This window comes from Xenopus tropicalis, chromosome 8 (genome assembly GCF_000004195.4).
Source record: "Xenopus tropicalis strain Nigerian chromosome 8, UCB_Xtro_10.0, whole genome shotgun sequence".
In the NCBI taxonomy this organism is placed as follows: Eukaryota; Metazoa; Chordata; class Amphibia; order Anura; family Pipidae; genus Xenopus; species Xenopus tropicalis.
In genome coordinates, this window is record NC_030684.2 from 139,525,639 (window position 1) to 139,543,179 (window position 17,541).

At 42.7% G+C, this 17,541-nt stretch overlaps 1 protein-coding gene across 1 annotated transcript in view; it reads right to left on the reverse strand.

Annotated features, from left to right (window-relative positions):
* Positions 1-17,541, reverse strand: part of LOC100496508 (Fc receptor-like protein 5) — a 297,411-nt gene that overhangs the window by 113,488 nt on the left and 166,382 nt on the right.

The following is a 17,541-nucleotide window of genomic DNA, read 5'->3' on the forward strand; positions in this document are numbered from 1 at the left end:
ACACTAAGTGCTGTATGATAGAGGCAAATTTAGCAAAGTTCATAATTAATGAAACTTAGGAAACAAAAACAAAAGCATACTTACTGGCAAGGCCAGAACTAGGGGTGGGAAGCGCCGGGTTTCCTACAGGCAACAGGTTGGCTTGGACCGCTTCTGTTTATTGGTCACAAATGTTATCATAACATCCTGGCACATTTAGGACCACGGGATCTGAAACTGACTATGCCAGTTTAATATACTGTATGTTTCTCTTTTCTAGAGCTCTTCACTGTTCCACAAATAAAAATGAGCCCAAATCAGGTGATAGAAGGAGATCACATGACCATAACATGTGGCACAAAGCTCAGCCCACACAGAGAGACTACAGAGCTGCAGTTTGCTTTCTACAGAAATGGGCACAATGTGCAGGGATTCAGTTTATCCAACCAATATGGAGTCCCCTCAGTTCAGCTGGAGGATTCTGGGAATTATACCTGTGAGGTACAGACTCCAACCGGCAGTGTGAGGAAGAGGAGCAACATGGCGCATATCCACATACAGGGTGAGCACTAAACAATTTTGAGATCTTTGTTCACTTTCTCCTTCTATATTTTAGGATTCCATGGGCAGGGTAGATTTTCTATTTCGAGTAAACACGTTATGTATTACTTTTTTCAACTTTTTTAGCATCATATAAACATTTTGATAACATTGGATAAAGTCATGAGGGTGAGGCAGGTAGGAGTCTAGACATTATCAACATGTATATTCAGCACAACCCCTATTCATCGACAAACATTATATATTGATCCTTTAAGATTTAACAAAATGACTTAGAACTGATTATATGCTAGTAGGTCACCATAACAAGGTGTGTGTAAAGAAAGTTTTAATCTTAAATTAGAAACGCTTCATATTTCTAAAACATTTTGTATTCTTTCCAAGAGCTCTTTACTGTCCCACCAATAAAAGTGAGGCCAGATCAGGTGACAGAAGGAGATCACATGACCATAACGTGTGACACAGAGCTCCGCCCACACAGAGAGACTACAGAGCTGCAGTTTGCTTTCTACAGAAATGGGCACAATGTGCAGGGATTCAGTTTATCCAACCAATATGGAGTCCCCTCAGCTCAGCTGGAGGATTCTGGGAATTATACCTGTGAGGTACAAACTCCAACCGGCAGTGTGAGGAAGAGGAGCAACATGGTGCATATCCACATACAGGGTAAGTATAAATGACCACTTGTTTCCCTTTCTCTTTTTAAGTCTGTTAAGCAGGTTAGTAAGTACTTTTCTGTATATCATTTATGTTGTTAACTGGGGAATCTAGAAATTAATTGTTATTTATAATGGAAACCATTTTGATCACACCAGTTGCACTGATGTGACTCCATTCTGACAGAGTTGTCATTGTACGCAGGGACAAATTAATTTACCTTAGGGCCTCACATATACTGAGAGGAAAATGTATATTCTGCCACATATACACAAGGGATTATGCAAACCGGATTCCAAAAAAGTTGGGACACTAAACAAATTGTGAATAAAAACTGAACGCAATGATGTGGAGGTGTCAACTTCTAATATTTTATTCAGAATAGAACATAAATTATGGAACAAAAGTTTAAACTGATTAAATGTACCATTTTAAGGGAAAAATAGGTTGATTCAGAATTTCATGGTGTCAACAAATCCCAAAAAAGTTGGGACAAGTAGCAATAAGAGGCTGAAAAAAGTAAATTTGAGCATAACGAAGAGCTGGAATACCAAACAACACTAATTAGGTCAATTGGCAACATGATTGGGTATAAAAAGAGCTTCTCAGAGTGGCAGTGTCTCTCAGAAGCCAAGATGGGTAGAGGATCACCAATTCCCACAATGTTGCGCAGAAAGATAGTGGAGCAATATCAGAAAGGTGTTACCCAGTGAAAAATTGCAAAGATTTTGCATCTATCATCATCAACTGTGCATAACATCATCCGAAGATTCAGAGAATCTGGAACAATCTCTGTGCGTAAGGGTCAAGGCCGTAAAACCATACTGGATGCCCGTGATCTCCGGGCCCTTAAACGACACTGCACCACAAACAGGAATGCTACTGTAAAGGAAATCACAGAATGGGCTCAGGAATACTTCCAGAAAACATTGTCAGTGAACACAATCCACCGTGCCATCTGCCGTTGCCAGCTGAAACTCTACAGTGCAAAGAAGAAGCCATTTCTAAGCAAGATCCAAAAGCTCAGGCATTTTCACTGGGCCAGGGATCATTTAAAATGGAAGACTGTTCTGTGGTCAGACGAGTCACGATTCGAAGTTCTTTTTGGAAATCTGGGACGCCATGTCATCCGGACCAAAGAGGACAAGGACAACCCAAGTTGTTATCAACGCTCAGTTCAGAAGCTTGCATCTCTGATGGTATGGGGTTGCATGAGTGCGTGTGGCATGGGCAGCTTGCATGTCTGGAAAGGCAGCATCAATGCAGAAAAATATATTCAGGTTCTAGAACAACATATGCTCCCATCCAGACGTCATCTCTTTCAGGGAAGAAAGAAAGATAATGCCAGACCACATTCTGCATCAATCACAACATCATGGCTGCGTAGGAGAAGGATCCGGGTCCTGAAATGACCAGTCTGCAGTCCAGATCTTTCACCTATAGAGAACATTTGGCGCATCATAAAGAGGAAGGTGCAACAAAGAAGGCCCAAGACGATTGCACAGTTAGAGGCCTGTATTAGACAAGAATGGGAGAGCATTCCTATTCCTAAATTTGAGAAACTGGTCTCCTCGGTCCCCAGACGTCTGTTGAGTGTTGTAAGAAGAAGGGGAGATGCCACACAGTGGTGAAAATGGCCTTGTCCCAACTTTTTTGGGATTTGTTGACACCGTGAAATTCTGAATCAACATATTTTTCCCTTAAAATGGTACATTTTCTCAGTTTAAACTTTTGTTCCGTGATTTATTGTAACAAAATGTGCCTTACCGGCACGGCGGGGACGCCCGCCGCGCCACCGTCAGCGGGGACGCCCGCCGCGCCGTCCTCTTCATGCGCCGGCTTCCTCATAGTGGGCGCGCGCGCACGCGCTTCCGCATTTAAAGGCGCATGCGCGCTGGCATCATGACGTCAGCGCGCAATGGCGCGAAATTCAAAGATATTTAAAGGAACGGTTGTTTACATTTTGTTGCCCGTGATAGAATCTGATTCTGGTGCCTTCCTGAGCCTTGTGCATTCGTTCCTGTTGGTAATCTTCCTGTCTTGACCCAGCCTGTTCCTGACTACTCTGAAATCTGTAACCTGACCTCGGCTTGTACTTTTGACTCCGGTTTTGCCTAATCCCGCTGCTTGATTTTCTGGTGACCCTTGCCTGTCTGACTAACCCTGATCTCAGCCTGCCTCGACCCAGCCTGCCTGACAACGAACTTGTTAACCCTACTTGTACCGTGATCTTCGGCCTAACTGACTCTATCTACAGTCGTGCCCCTTTGCTTGCCAGAACTCCTGCCTTGTTCCTCTCGTTAAGTCCAGGTGGCATCTGAGTAGCTGAGGGCTCCTCCCGAAGCCAAAGGCGGTCACAATACTGGTGAAGCCGAGCCGAGACAAGGGAACTTGGCATCTGTTTTGGTTTAGGGTGCCGACCGTGACATTATCACGGGCCCATGGAGGACCAAGATCACGTTGAGTCCGCTGCTGCTCCTCCCACTCCATCTGCTACTACTGAAGCACTTCTTACTGCCTTGCTACAGCGCTTGGAGGATCAGGAGCAAAAGCAGAATTATCTCCTGCAGGGTTTCCACAATCTAACCCGCCAGCTGGAGACTACGCAATCTCCACAGCAGCAACCTGTCCCTATTTTTTCCCCTTCTGTGGGGGCATCTGCTATGGGAAGTAACACCTATAGGCCCCAGGAGCCTAAGATTGCATTTCCCGAGAAATTCTCTGGGGACAGGTCAAAGTTTTTCGTCTTCAAAGAGGCGTGTAAACTATATCTTAGCTTTTTCCCTCATTCTTTCCCTTCTGGTGTGGAAAAAGTAAAATTTGTTATGACCCTTCTAGTAGGGGATCCCCAAGTTTGGGCCCTTAGACTGCCTCCCTCTGATCCTGCCCGTTTTTCCCTCGATGTATTTTTTGATACTATGGCAGTTCTTTACGATGACCCGGATCGTGCATCATCAGCCGATTCGGCGATTCGTAAACTGCGCCAAGGGAGACGGGATGCAGAGATGTACTGCACAGAGTTCCGCCGGTGGGCAGGAGAAACCGAGTGGAACAATGCGGCCCTGCGCAGTCAGTTCCGTATCGGGCTATCCGACTCTATTAAAGATAGCCTGGTGAATTACCCCTTGTCATCCAGTCTGGATGATCTCATGTCCCTAGCCATACAGATTGATAGGAGACAAAGGGAGAGAAGGAGTGAAAGGGGTCATACTAATTTTTCTGAGGTTACTTATGTGAGACCTGACTCAGTGACCAATGTTAAGTCTACGGCTTCCCCGGTGTCAACTAGGCCTATTCCATCTCTCTCCTGAGGAAAAGACACGCAGGCGGACCTTTGGGTTATGTATATATTGTGGGGACAAGGGTCATTTTCTGAAGCAATGCACTAAGAGGCCGGGAAACGCTCCAGCCTAAATGAAGAAGGGGAGCTTCATTTGGGTGCAGGCGTTTCCTCTCCCCAATTTGCCTCCAAGGTTCAGCTACCAGTCAAATTGACCTGGCCTTCGGGCTCTATTAACTTGTCCGCTTTTGTGGACTCTGGGGCAGAGGGTAACTTTGTAGATGCCACGTTTGCAGCCAGACACGGCATTCCTGTGGTTCCGCTAGATGTTCCCATGAGAATTTTAGCGGTGGACAAGAGACCTCTAGGCTCAGGGGTGGTAAATAAAAAAACCATCTGCTTATCATTACGTATAAATGATATTCATAGTGAGGAGATAGCCTTTTTTCTCATCGAAGGTGCCTCTTCTCCTCTCATTTTGGGTTTACCCTGGCTCCAGGTTCACAACCCCCTAATTAATTGGGTTACAGGGGAGGTTTCTCAATGGGGTGATAATTGTAGAGGGGTATGTATTCCTCCTGTTATGGCCGCCACCTCATTGGAGGGTTTACCTACAGCCTATTCGGCTTTCGCTGATGTTTTTTCTAAAAAAGCTGCTGAGACCCTACCTCCACACAGACGGTATGACTGTCCGATTGATCTGGTTCCCGGTGCTTCCCCTCCTCGTGGTCGTACCTACCCTCTTTCCCTACCTGAATCTCAGTCTATGAGGGAATATATCCAAGAAAATCTCGAAAGGGGTTTCATCCGGCCCTCTAGCTCTCCTGCAGGTGCGGGGTTTTTTTTTGTGGGTAAGAAGGATGGTGGTCTTCGTCCCTGTATTGACTACAGAGGTCTAAATAAGGTCACTGTGAAGAATCGCTACCCCCTTCCTCTCATTTCCGAATTATTTGACCAGGTCAAAGGCGCCAAGGTTTTTACCAAGCTTGATCTCAGGGGTGCATACAATCTCATTCGTATTAGAGAGGGGGATGAGTGGAAAACTGCTTTTAACACCAGGGACGGCCACTACGAGTATTTAGTAATGCCCTTTGGGCTCTGTAACGCCCCCGCAGTTTTTCAAGAATTTGTCAATGATATCTTTCGTGACTTGCTGGGGGTATCTGTAGTGGTCTATCTAGACGATATTCTAATTTTCTCTTCAAATATAATTGAGCATCGTAATCATGTTTGTGAGGTCTTAAAGAGACTAAGAGAGAATAATTTGTATGCGAAACTAGAAAAATGTACCTTTGAAGTCTCTTCTATCCAGTTGTTGGGGTTTATTATTACCAGCAAGGGTCTAGAAATGGATCCTGACAAGGTGAAATCTGTCCTGGATTGGGCACAACCTCTTTCTTTACGTGCAGTACAAAGGTTTCTTGGTTTTGCCAATTATTATCGTCAATTTATTAAGAATTTTTCTCTTATTGTAGCCCCTATCACGAATCTAACTAAGAAGGGCGCTGATCCCAGCATGTGGTCCCCTGAGGCCGTACAAGCTTTTGAAACTCTCAAGAAAGAGTTCAGTTCTGCTTCTTTCCTTAAATACCCCGATTCTGCACTCCCGTTCATTGTAGAGGTAGATGCCTCTGAGGTGGGAGCTGGGGCAGTCCTTTCTCAGAGACACCCGTTGACCAACAAATTGCATCCCTGTGCTTTTTTTTCTAAGAAGTTTTTACCCGCAGAGGTAAATTACGATATAGGGAACAGGGAGTTGTTGGCGGTCAAATTGGCCTTTGAGGAATGGCGTCATCTTCTAGAGGGGGCCAAGCATCCAGTGACGGTCTATACTGACCATAAGAATCTACTTTATATTGAGTCCGCTAGGCACTTGAACCCAAGGCAAGCCAGATGGGCTTTATTCTTTTCAAGGTTCAATTTTGTTATTACTTTTAGGCCTGGTTCAAAAAATGTCAAGGCTGATGCACTCTCTAGGAGTTTTAATTCGGTTTCCCCCGACCCTAGGGAAAGTACTCCCATCATTCCCAGGGAGATTGTTGTCGCAACCTTGGAGTCCGATCTCTCTTCCTTATTGTCCCCTTTACAATCCTCTGCCCCTGTTGAAACCCCATCAGGTAAATGGTTTGTTCCTGAGGAACTTAGGGAACAAGTCTTAAGAGAGGTTCATGATTCCAAAGTAGCAGGTCATCCAGGTATCGCTAAGACCGTTTCTTTATTGTCCCGTCATGTTTGGTGGCCTAGCTTTAAATTAGACGCTAAGAATTTTGTCAACTCCTGTGCGGTCTGCCAACGCTCTAAGTCTTCTCATCATTTGTCCCAGGGTCTGTTAAATCCCTTACCCATCCCAGTGAAACCTTGGTCTCATATTTCTATGTGGAGTTACCTCCTTCCCAGGGTAAGACAGTGATTTGGGTGGTGGTCGATAGGTTCAGTAAGATGGCTCATTTTATGCCACTTCCACATCTCCCTTCTGCTAAGGCTTTGGCTGACTTATTCATTACACATATTTTTAAGATTCATGGGTTTCCGGAAAATATTGTTTCTGACAGGGGGGTTCAGTTTGTTTCTAAATTTTGGCGTGCTCTCTGTTCTTTGGTTGGTACAGAATTGTCTTTTTCCTCTGCTTATCACCCCCAAACTAATGGTCAAACCAAAAGAGTAAACCAGTCCCTTGAGCAGTATCTCAGGTGCTATGTATCCGATAACCAGTCCACATGGTCCGAACTGCTTCCGTGGGCAGAATTTGCGTACAATAATGCTACCCATTCCTCCTCAGGGAGGTCTCCTTTCTTTGTCGTTTATGGGTTGCACCCCAAAGCATTTTCTTTTTCTGGCTCTAATTCCCCGGTACCCTCTGCTAATTCCTCTGTCTTAAAATTTTCTGAAATATGGTCATCAGTTCATGATTCTTTGTCTGCAGCTTCCCTTAACCAGAAAAAAGCTGCTGACAAATCCCGTAGGGAGGCTCCCCAGTACAAGGTGGGGGATTTGGTGTGGTTATCAACCAAGAATATTAAATTGAAGGTTCCCTCTCCCAAACTGGGTCCCAGATTCATCGGTCCATATCCCATCATTGCTATAGTTAACCCATCTTCTGTCCGTCTTCAGTTACCTCCTAATTTCAAGATTGCTAATACCTTTCACGTTTCTCTTCTAAAACCTGCTTCTAATACTCGTGGTCTGTCTGTTCCTCCCCCAGTGTTGGTTGAAGGTCAGCCTGAGTACGAGATCCAGGAGTTCCTCGACTCCCGCCTGGTGAGAGGTAGGTTACAATATCTCACCAGGTGGAAGGGCTTCGGTCCTGAGGAGAACTCCTGGGTTTCAGTTGATGACATCAAGGCTGATCGCCTCAGGAAGCAATTCCATTCAAGGTTTCCTGAGAAGCCTGGGGCTCCAGTGGCCCCCCTAGAGAGGGGGGTAATGTAACAAAATGTGCCTTACCGGCACGGCGGGGACGCCCGCCGCGCCGCTGTCAGCGGGGACGCCCGCCGCGCCGTCCTCTTTATGCGCCGGCTTCCTCATAGTGGGCGCGCGCGCACGCACTTCCGCATTTAAAGACGCATGCGCGCTGGCGTCATGACGTCAGCGCGCAATGGCGCGAAATTCAAAGATATTTAAAGGAACGGTTGTTTACATTTTGTTGCCCGTGATAGAATCTGATTCTGGTGCGTTCCTGAGCCTTGTGCATTCGTTCCTGTTGGTAATCTTCCTGTCTTGACCCAGCCTGTTCCTGACTACTCTGAAATCTGTAACCTGACCTCGGCTTGTACTTTTGACTCCGGTTTTGCTTAATCCCGCTGCTTGATTTTCTGGTTGACCCTTGCCTGTCTGACTATCCCTGATCTCAGCCTGCCTCGACCCAGCCTGCCTGACAACGAACTTGTTAACCCTACTTGTACCGTGATCTTCGGCCTAACTGACTCTATCTACAGTCGTGCCCCTTTGCTTGCCAGAACTCCTGCCTTGTTCCTCTCGTTAAGTCCAGGTGGCATCTGAGTAGCTGAGGGCTCCTCCCGAAGCCAAAGGCGGTCACAATACTGGTGAAGCCGAGCCGAGACAAGGGAACTTGGCATCTGTTCTGGTTTAGGGTGCCGACCGTGACATTTATGTTCTATTCTGAATAAAATATTAGAAGTTGGCACCTCCACATCATTGCATTCAGTTTTTATTCACAATTTGTTTAGTGTCCCAACTTTTTTGGAATCCGGTTTGTACATTATCAGTAACAGGATGTGAAATTCTTACTTGTCTCAACAGAAAATAGCATTAGCATTTTATGGGATTTCTCCAGAATTAGTGGTCTCATACAAATGTAAATACTTTTTTGTTTCAGACAGACACCAAACTATGTTCCAGTTAAATCTCATAAGACTGATATTATCGTCCCTCGTATTCATCTGGTCAGTGTGTTTGCTCTGTCACCATGTAAAGACACATAAACCTAGAGGGCATCTGGCAATAGGGGGGAATTAGTCTGCAGCTCTATTGTTTTCCTTGGATGGATTCACAAATACTATTCTACCACCTGGACTGTGCCATTAGCTGATTTGGTTATATCTGATGGTGCCATGCTGTTCATTTCTTCTGATAAAATCATAGTAAATACAAGCTCAAGAATTGTTCCTGTATGACCCTCATGCAGATCTGTTAGGATTCTTTCCATCATGACCTACTCACTGAGATGCAAAAGACTTTCTTCCTGGAGATCATAGTAACATAAGTTGGGTTGAAACAAGACATACGTCCATCTCGTTCAATCATAATGCCTATATATAACCTGCCTAACTGCTAGTTGATCCAGAGGAAGGCAAAGATCACCTTGATGGTTAGCAGTTCCATCTCTCCATTTGGCATTGGTACCCTAACCCTTTCATTTTGGCCTGGTTCTTGTCTCCTACTGCACCTAGTAGGAGTCTGTCTTCCACTGAGTGCAAAGCTAGACTTCAGTCTAGTTGAGGCTAAACGTTGAGGGCAAATATAATCAAGGCAAATGTGTCCTCAGCAGTTGGCTTTCCATTCAACTATCCATAAATGGAGTTATAAATATGTATATGTACAGTTGTATCTTTTTTTCTCAGTATTCTGCAGAATGATTATATACTCTTTGTATTGTTTGTATTTTTAAACTTGTACTAAGAATATAGATTCCCTATCTTTTCCCTCCTGAAAAGATCTGGAGGAGACATGTGGTAGGGAGATGCTTAAACATTATTTGTGATGGACATAGCTTGAAATAAAACTAATGATACTGGTGTAGCTTTTTATTTGCTGCTATATCTGCCCATAAAAAATACATATCCCCCTTCGGCAGTGGTTCCAAAAATGTGGGGCTTCCCCACGTGAAACTGGTAGTGGCCCAGAATTAGGTATGAGCAGAATGCCTAAATTGTGCTAAATTAGCCAAACTGGTCCCAGTTGTGCTGCAGAATTCAATTATGCTTGAATTCTGGAGAAAAACAATGCACTGTGGGAAAAAACATGGCTATTACATGTGAAAGTGCACTTTGCTCTCTGCACTTGCAGCCATAAATGACCTTTCTTGTCCTGTATTAGACTCTTTTTACAAAAAAAATTAATTTTTTATATAAACCTTGTGGAACCAAATGTAGGTCAACATCTGTTGTCGTGGTCAGAGCACTTTTACAGCCTTTTTAATTGCAGATTGGAAACTTTTTACAAGTAAAAAAAACCAACAACAATACTGTAGAAACAAATAAACACCTCTAGTGAACAACAGAATATGAAATATATTGAAAACAGAATATACATGATGTGGGACGTACCCTTAATCCTATGCTGTTGCTGATTTAATTAATACAGTATCACCAGCCACAAAAAGGAGAGTGGATCAGGGATATGGCCAGGCAATTGGCCAGGGTTTACGCCCACAATTCCTCATTGCAATCATCCATTGCTACTTTTATGGGCTGTACATAATCCTTCAGCCAGTTCTCTATCCAAGTACATATTATGTTCCAGGCCAATATTGCTTACTTTAATCAGTAACCTTCTGTGTGGTACTGTACCAATGTCTAGACATCTGCTTACCTCCTCATCACCTGTGCCTAAAATGAAGAGCTGCAAAGTAGTACTCTCTCTAACCCTATAATTGAGACAACCATTTCCCCTGTCTAGAGTATACATTTTCAAATGACAAAGAGAATGATTTTCTAATTAATAAACTTATTTTTTTTTTAAGTGATTTTTTAAAAATTACTGGAAATTATTCCAAAACAAATTTTGGAATCCAGAAACATTTTGCCAAGGTATGGGTGAACAGCAACGGTGTAGTCAGTTGGCATATGTCCCTTGGTGTAAATCAGCCTTCAACTTGTGCCTTGTAAGAACAAAAAAACAAACAAAAAAAAAATTCAATTACAAGTTGAAGATCTAATTACTCAACATAATTTTTTGCCCAGTGAGAGAATCCATTTTTCAACCTACTGGATAGAAGTTGCTCCAAAAGTTATTCGGAACTGATAGATGCAGAATGAGTGGGAAATCTCTTGGTTGCTGGGTTTCTTTCTATCCTTTCTTCTGTTAGCCCCTCAATTACAGCATAAGTAACACACTGTTTGTCCTGAATAAATCACAAATTAAAAGATATCAAATGGAACAGGCTGGCTGAAGATACAGTATAGTCAAAATAAAACTCATCAATGAATACTGAGAAATAAACTATATTTTAGAGCAAGATTTAGGGTTATTTATAGAATCCCTCTCTTCATAGATGTGTGTAGGGATCCCAAGATTTGGGCCTCTTAGGTTGGGTTCCCCTTTAGACAGGCACCAGAGGGTGGCCTTGTGGGATATGTACACCTAAAGGTGGTCCTAACTGTTTATGTGCTCTTTTCTGGTAAAAGGGGAGTTTCCCTGTAGTTCTAACAGCAACCACTAGGTGGCTGTGTGCTGCAATATAAAAAGGGATGACACACACCATGTGTAAGGTCTTTAGTCCTGGGACCCTGCCCTGTGAAGAGGCTAGCTACAGGCTTCAGTTATAGAGTTCAGATAGACCTGTTATAGTCACTCTATGAGTGAAAGGATAGACAGAGTATCTAGAAAGGGCAGTCTTGAGCCCCTCTGAGGAGATTACTGAGGTTATGACCTTGCGGCATTACTGGCCGGAGTTCAGGTACACTAAGGGGCTGATTTACTAAGACACGAATTCGAATTGGAAAAATTCCGTTTGGAAAACGAACATTTTGCGACTTTTTCGTATTTTTTTTTTATTTTTTCGTCGCCTTTACGACTTTTCGGAAATTGTTGCGACTTTTTTGTAACCATTACGACTTGCGCGAAAAGTCGTGACTTTTTCGTAGCCATTACGATTCGCTCGTATCTTGTCGCGATTTTTTCGTATTGAGCGCTCGTAAGCGGCGAGCGAAACTTTCAGACTTAGCATGATTTTGGAAGCCTCCCATAGGACTCAATGGCACCCTGCAGCTCCAACCTGGCCCAAGGAAAGTCTCCCATAGGACTCAATGGCACTCTGCAGCTCCAACCTGGCCCAAGGAAAGTCTCCCATAGGGCTCAATGGCACTCTGCAGCTCCAACCCGGCCCAAGGAAAGCCTCCCATAGGGCTCAATATCACTCTGCATCTCCAACCCGGCCCAAGGAAAGTCTCCCATAGGGCTCAATGGCACTCTGCAGCTCCAACCCGGCCCAAGGAAAGTCTCCCATAGGGCTCAATGGCACTCTGCAGCTCCAACCCGGCCCAAGGAAAGTCTCCCATAGGGCTCAATGGCACTCTGCAGCTCCAACCCAGCCCAAGGAAAGCCTCCCATAGGGCTCAATGGCACACTGCAGCTCCAACCTGGCCCAAGGAAAGTCTCCCATAGGGCTCAATGGCACTCTGCAGCTCCAACCCGGCCCAAGGAAAGCCTCCCATAGGGCTCAATGGCACACTGCAGCTCCAACCTGGCCCAAGGAAAGTCTCCCATAGGACTCAATGGCACCCTGCAGCTCCAACCTGGCCCAAGAAAAGTCACCATACTGAAGCTTGAATGAATCCGAATCTTTCATACTTGGCGCGAAAGCTGCGAAAAAGTCGTAACTTTTTGCGCAAGTCGTAACGCTACGAAAAAGTTGCAACATTTTGCGAAACATTCGGAATGGCTACGAAAAAGTCGCGTCAATTTTCCGAAAAATCGCAAAATACCGATCATTAGGAAAAAAAACGCAATCGGACGCATTTGGCCCGTTCGTGGGTTAGTAAATGTGCCCCTAAGTGGCTAGCTCAGGTGGTAGCTAGGGACCATAAAAAGGAGATTGCCTAAGCGAGAGGGTCTCTTGGCGGGAATACCACAAAGTAGTCCTAAGCGAGAGGGTCTCCTAGAGGAAATAAGGGGAAAAGTACCTGAACCTGCATGTCATATTTCTGGATACTGTGTGGATACAATAAAGAAGTTTCAAAGGGCGGATCCTCAACTGCCTGGTAAGCAACCACCCCAAGGGGGACAAGGTCCCGAGAGTTGCAGGGAGTCCATATATTTGGAGAACTACACAGAGTAACCCAGAGAAGTTCCCAGGGAGGGGTGTTACAGTTCAACCTGTCCCTACCCTGGGTGGAGGCACAACAGTTAATAGTGTACCTGCTCCCCCATAGTAAGCAGGAGCACAGGGCTCCTGTAGCACCACATGCAGGTAAATGCGTGTTAGAAGTTCAGCAGTAGCAGAAGAGGGCTACATGTGGATAAAAAAAATAATTCTCTTAACATTTAAAGCCGTCAACTCCTTTACATCCTACTATTTCTTTTAACTGGGATGTAAAGGCAACATGAATAATTGCTAAAAAGCATTCTCTAGGCCACGTGGAACAATTTTGCAATATATACTGAAGAGAAATTCAATTGTTTCAGCCTTGCAAATGGTAGATAATTGTAATTCAATATATGTTGCTCAATTGTTCCTCATGATATAGAGAATGCTTTTAGCTATTCTTAATTTTGCCATTAAATCCCCTTTAATCTATATACTTTTCTGGAATCTCCAGAATTCAGCACAGATGTGACACTTTTTCACTCAACCTGCACTTCTCTTTATGGGGTACCACCTGTACTCTGTATATTTTGTGTTGTGTTGTGCAAACAAAAATCCTGTACTCACAAAATGAATTTTGTAATCAAGAATTCATTTTTGTATTCACAAAATGTGAATTGTTTTGACAAATACATTTTTTATTCAAGAAAGGCTGTGGGACATAACAGAGCACTGTTCTGAACCCACAAATGCAGTGTTCTTCCTTACAAAAAATGTTTGTATTTACAAAATGGTCTTACAAAAAAGTCATTACAAAAAAATTGTAATTCTAAAGTATTTTGTATCTACAAAAGTACATTTGTGTTCACATTTGTATTATTATTATTATTATTATTATTATTATTATTATTATTATATTCACAAAATAAATTTTGTGCTGACAAAGTCCATTTTCTGACTACAATTTTTTTTGGTCTATTTTGTGACCATTGTATGTATGTTGTGGTCAAAAAGGGAATTTTGTCAGCTCAAAAATAATTTTGCAGTAAGTAGTGATGAGTGAATTTGTCCTGTATCACTTCACCGAAAAATTCCCTAAATGCAACTTTTTTTTACATGACCACAACCCTTTTGCCGAAACCGCAACTTTTTTTTATCACTCCAAATACAGTAAAGTCAATGGGCATTTTTTTCTCAGTGAATTTTTTGAAGTGCCAAATTTACACAGCAGCTTTCAAAAAATTCGCTAATGGCAAAATGCGGAATTTCACAGTGAAACCATGCCTGCCGAAAAAATTTGCTCATCACTAAAAGTTTTGTAATACAGTATAGACTGTACAAATGACAACCCATACTTCTGCCTTGAACCTTTGTCTGTCACTTATGGAATGCCATTCCTGAATGTCTTTGCAACAACTCTCCTTCAAATCTAAACTTACATCTTACCTCTTAGTGTCAAAAGTAAATTATTGTGTTAGTGCTCTAAGAGGCCAATTTATCAGTATCCAAATTCGAAAAAAAAAAAAATAAATTTGCAATTGATAAATCTTGAATACTTGAGATTAGGAAAATTTGAAAATATTCAAGATTGGGATTTTTTTTACTGTGAAAAAACTCAAACTCAAATGTTGATAAATCTACTCTTTACTGTATAAGCCAGGACCTTAACCATTATGAATGGATGCATTTCTAATCTGATTATTTATGTCCATCTATAAGGTTCTCACCTAATTGTAAACTTAATTGGGGTGCTGCCTCCTTTTTTCTCGTACACCTGAAGTTTAATCTGTTACTTTATAAATGTGAATTTACTGTACTTTTATGTATTACAAAACTTGCCCAGTGCTTCATAGAAGAAATGATTTAAAGATTAGTAGAAGTTGAAATGCTGAACATCCAGATAGCACCTACTGTAGGTCTCCCAAACCATTAACTGCTGACCTTGTTCTTCACCGGGTTGGATGATAATCAAAAAATCCAGATTATAGCAACATGGTATCATAATAATTGGTCTATATAAACCTTAATTATATTGGGGTCAATATAAATCTCACTGGGGTCACTGGAGGGCTGGAGAGCAGCTTTGCAGCATAACTTTGTCAAAATTATACAACCTCTTATTCACTCATCTGATTTTAATAGGCCTGGGAAGTTATACTAAACTATACTTACATTTTCAGCGATGTATACCAGAGACTCTGTTATGGAAAAAATACAACAATTAGGAAAAAAACATTATTTAATAAATTCATATAAATTCATATATATATGTACATGTGCTTGTGTTCAGTTGTGTACGGAGCTTATACTTTAAACTATCCATATACTACTATTTTCATATTTGTGTTAACATTTTGTTTGGACCTCTCTAGATCCTCTCTAAAGAAAGAGTTAGATCTGGAACCACCTTTGGAAGAGCCATCAGAATAGGATGGAGCGATGCTGTGTATACGACATTATTACATTTGTTACATATTAATTCTCTCACTATAGGTTTGGGCTGGCAGGAAGTATCATAAGAAAATTATAAATTCACGTTGTATATATGTCCACTAGCATTGCCCAGTAAGATTAGGTTTAGTCAGTAGTGAGGGGCGAAATGTTTCGCCAGGCATGGATTCGCGGCGAATTTCTGCGTTTCCCCATTGAGGGATTGTTTTGCGAAATGGATGAAAAAATTTGCAGCGGAAAAATTTGCCGCACGTCCAAAAATTGTCGCCCACGTCAAAATAATAGTCACGGGCGACAAAATAATAGCCGCAGGTGACGAAATAATAGCCTCAGGTGACAAAATAATAGCCGCGGGCGACGAAATAATAGCCGCGCGACAAAATAATAGCTGTGCAACAAAAGAATAGCCACGGGTGACAAAAGAATTGCCGGGTGACAAAAGAATTGCCGGGCGACAATTTTTTTTCGACGTTAGACATTTTCGCCGTTTCACGAATTTCCCGCTGTTTCGCGAATCTTTTGAAAGATTCGCAAATTTTTCTGCGAAGCGAAACGGGACAGATTCGCTCATCACTATTAGTCAGAACTGACTCAAAATGGTTCAGCTGAAGGGATCAAAATAGCAACCACTGGAGATTCATTTATATCCATTGAGGTCGAGAAGCCTCGGTATAATATTACAGATATTTTCTACATAAGCCCGACTGAATGAGCTTATGTCAAAAAGGGGAGAATATGTTCTCTTTATGACATTAAGAGGGATACATGAATATAAAGTATATCAGTAAAACTCACCTTTCTGGGTGTGACTGAAACTTACATGAGTGTAGCAAACATCGTCTTCCATGTATGAACTTCCATCAGCTGCCACGAGGAGGAGAAGATAAGTGAGGGACATAACTCTATACACTGTGATTGGTGTTTATTAATTGTTTAGACTTTGGTCCTTCTGCAAGCTCCATCTACATTTAGTTTAAGATCATTAACAAGAGAACACGCTCAAGAAACAGTGAGGTGACTACAATTTTTGTCATTATCATCATATCTTACCCAGTCTGTAGTCTGACACATCTTCATACAACATTTCTGGTTTGTTTTTCCCTTTGTTGCCTGTTCTGAATAAATAATGATATTAATGCATGATTTATTTAAAGGAGAACTAAAGCCTAACTAAAGAACTACGGCAGAAATGTTGTACATTATGTTTTGGGCTCCTGTACCAGCCCAAGGCCCCCAAAGCCCTTTGGCAGGGAAGATCTGTGCCCCCAAAGATGCCCCCAGTAGCCCCCAACTTCTTTTCTGCTGATTCCCTGCACAAGCTCTGTCCTGCTGAGCTTAGGGACCGACTCACAATATACTGTATATATAGAATATAATTGTAACGGTAAAAAGATGATTAGTAGTGATGAGCGAATCTGTTCCGTTTCGCTTCGCCGAAAAATTTGCGAATCTTTCAAAAGATCCGCGAAACAGAGAAAAAATGTCGTGTGACAAAAAAAATTGTCGCCCGCGGCTATTATTTTGTCGCGCGGCTATTGTTTCATCGCCCGCGGCTATTATTTTGTCGCGCGGTTATTGTTTCGTCGCCCGCGGCTATTATTTTGTCGCGCGGCTATTATTTCGTTGCGTGGCTATTATTTCGTCGCCCGCGACCATTCTTTTTTGACGCCGGCGACAATTTTTAGACGTGCGGTGAATTTTTCCGCGGAGGATTTTTTCATCCGTTTCGCGAAACAATCCGCCAATGGCGAAACGCGGAAATTCGCTGCGAATCCATGCCTGGCGAAACATTTCGCCCATCACTAATGATTAGTAATTCATTCAGATTCACATTACATGAGGGATCTAAAACCAGGGCATTTGCTTCAGAATTGAATAATCAGCCCTGTAGCATCAGTTTATATGACAGACAAACCTAATTTTCTGCTTGATAATTTACAACAACCCCTAAACTCAGCATCTCAACAGCTGCTCAAACCCAACTGAGCATGTGCACTGTCCAGGACAGATCTGGGGGAGGGGGAGCTCAGCGGAAGTCTAGAATAATAAATAAAATATATATATCATGATATCTGGATGTTTCTAGAGCTTCAGTCTGTATAATTACCTACCTTACTTTGGCCTTAGA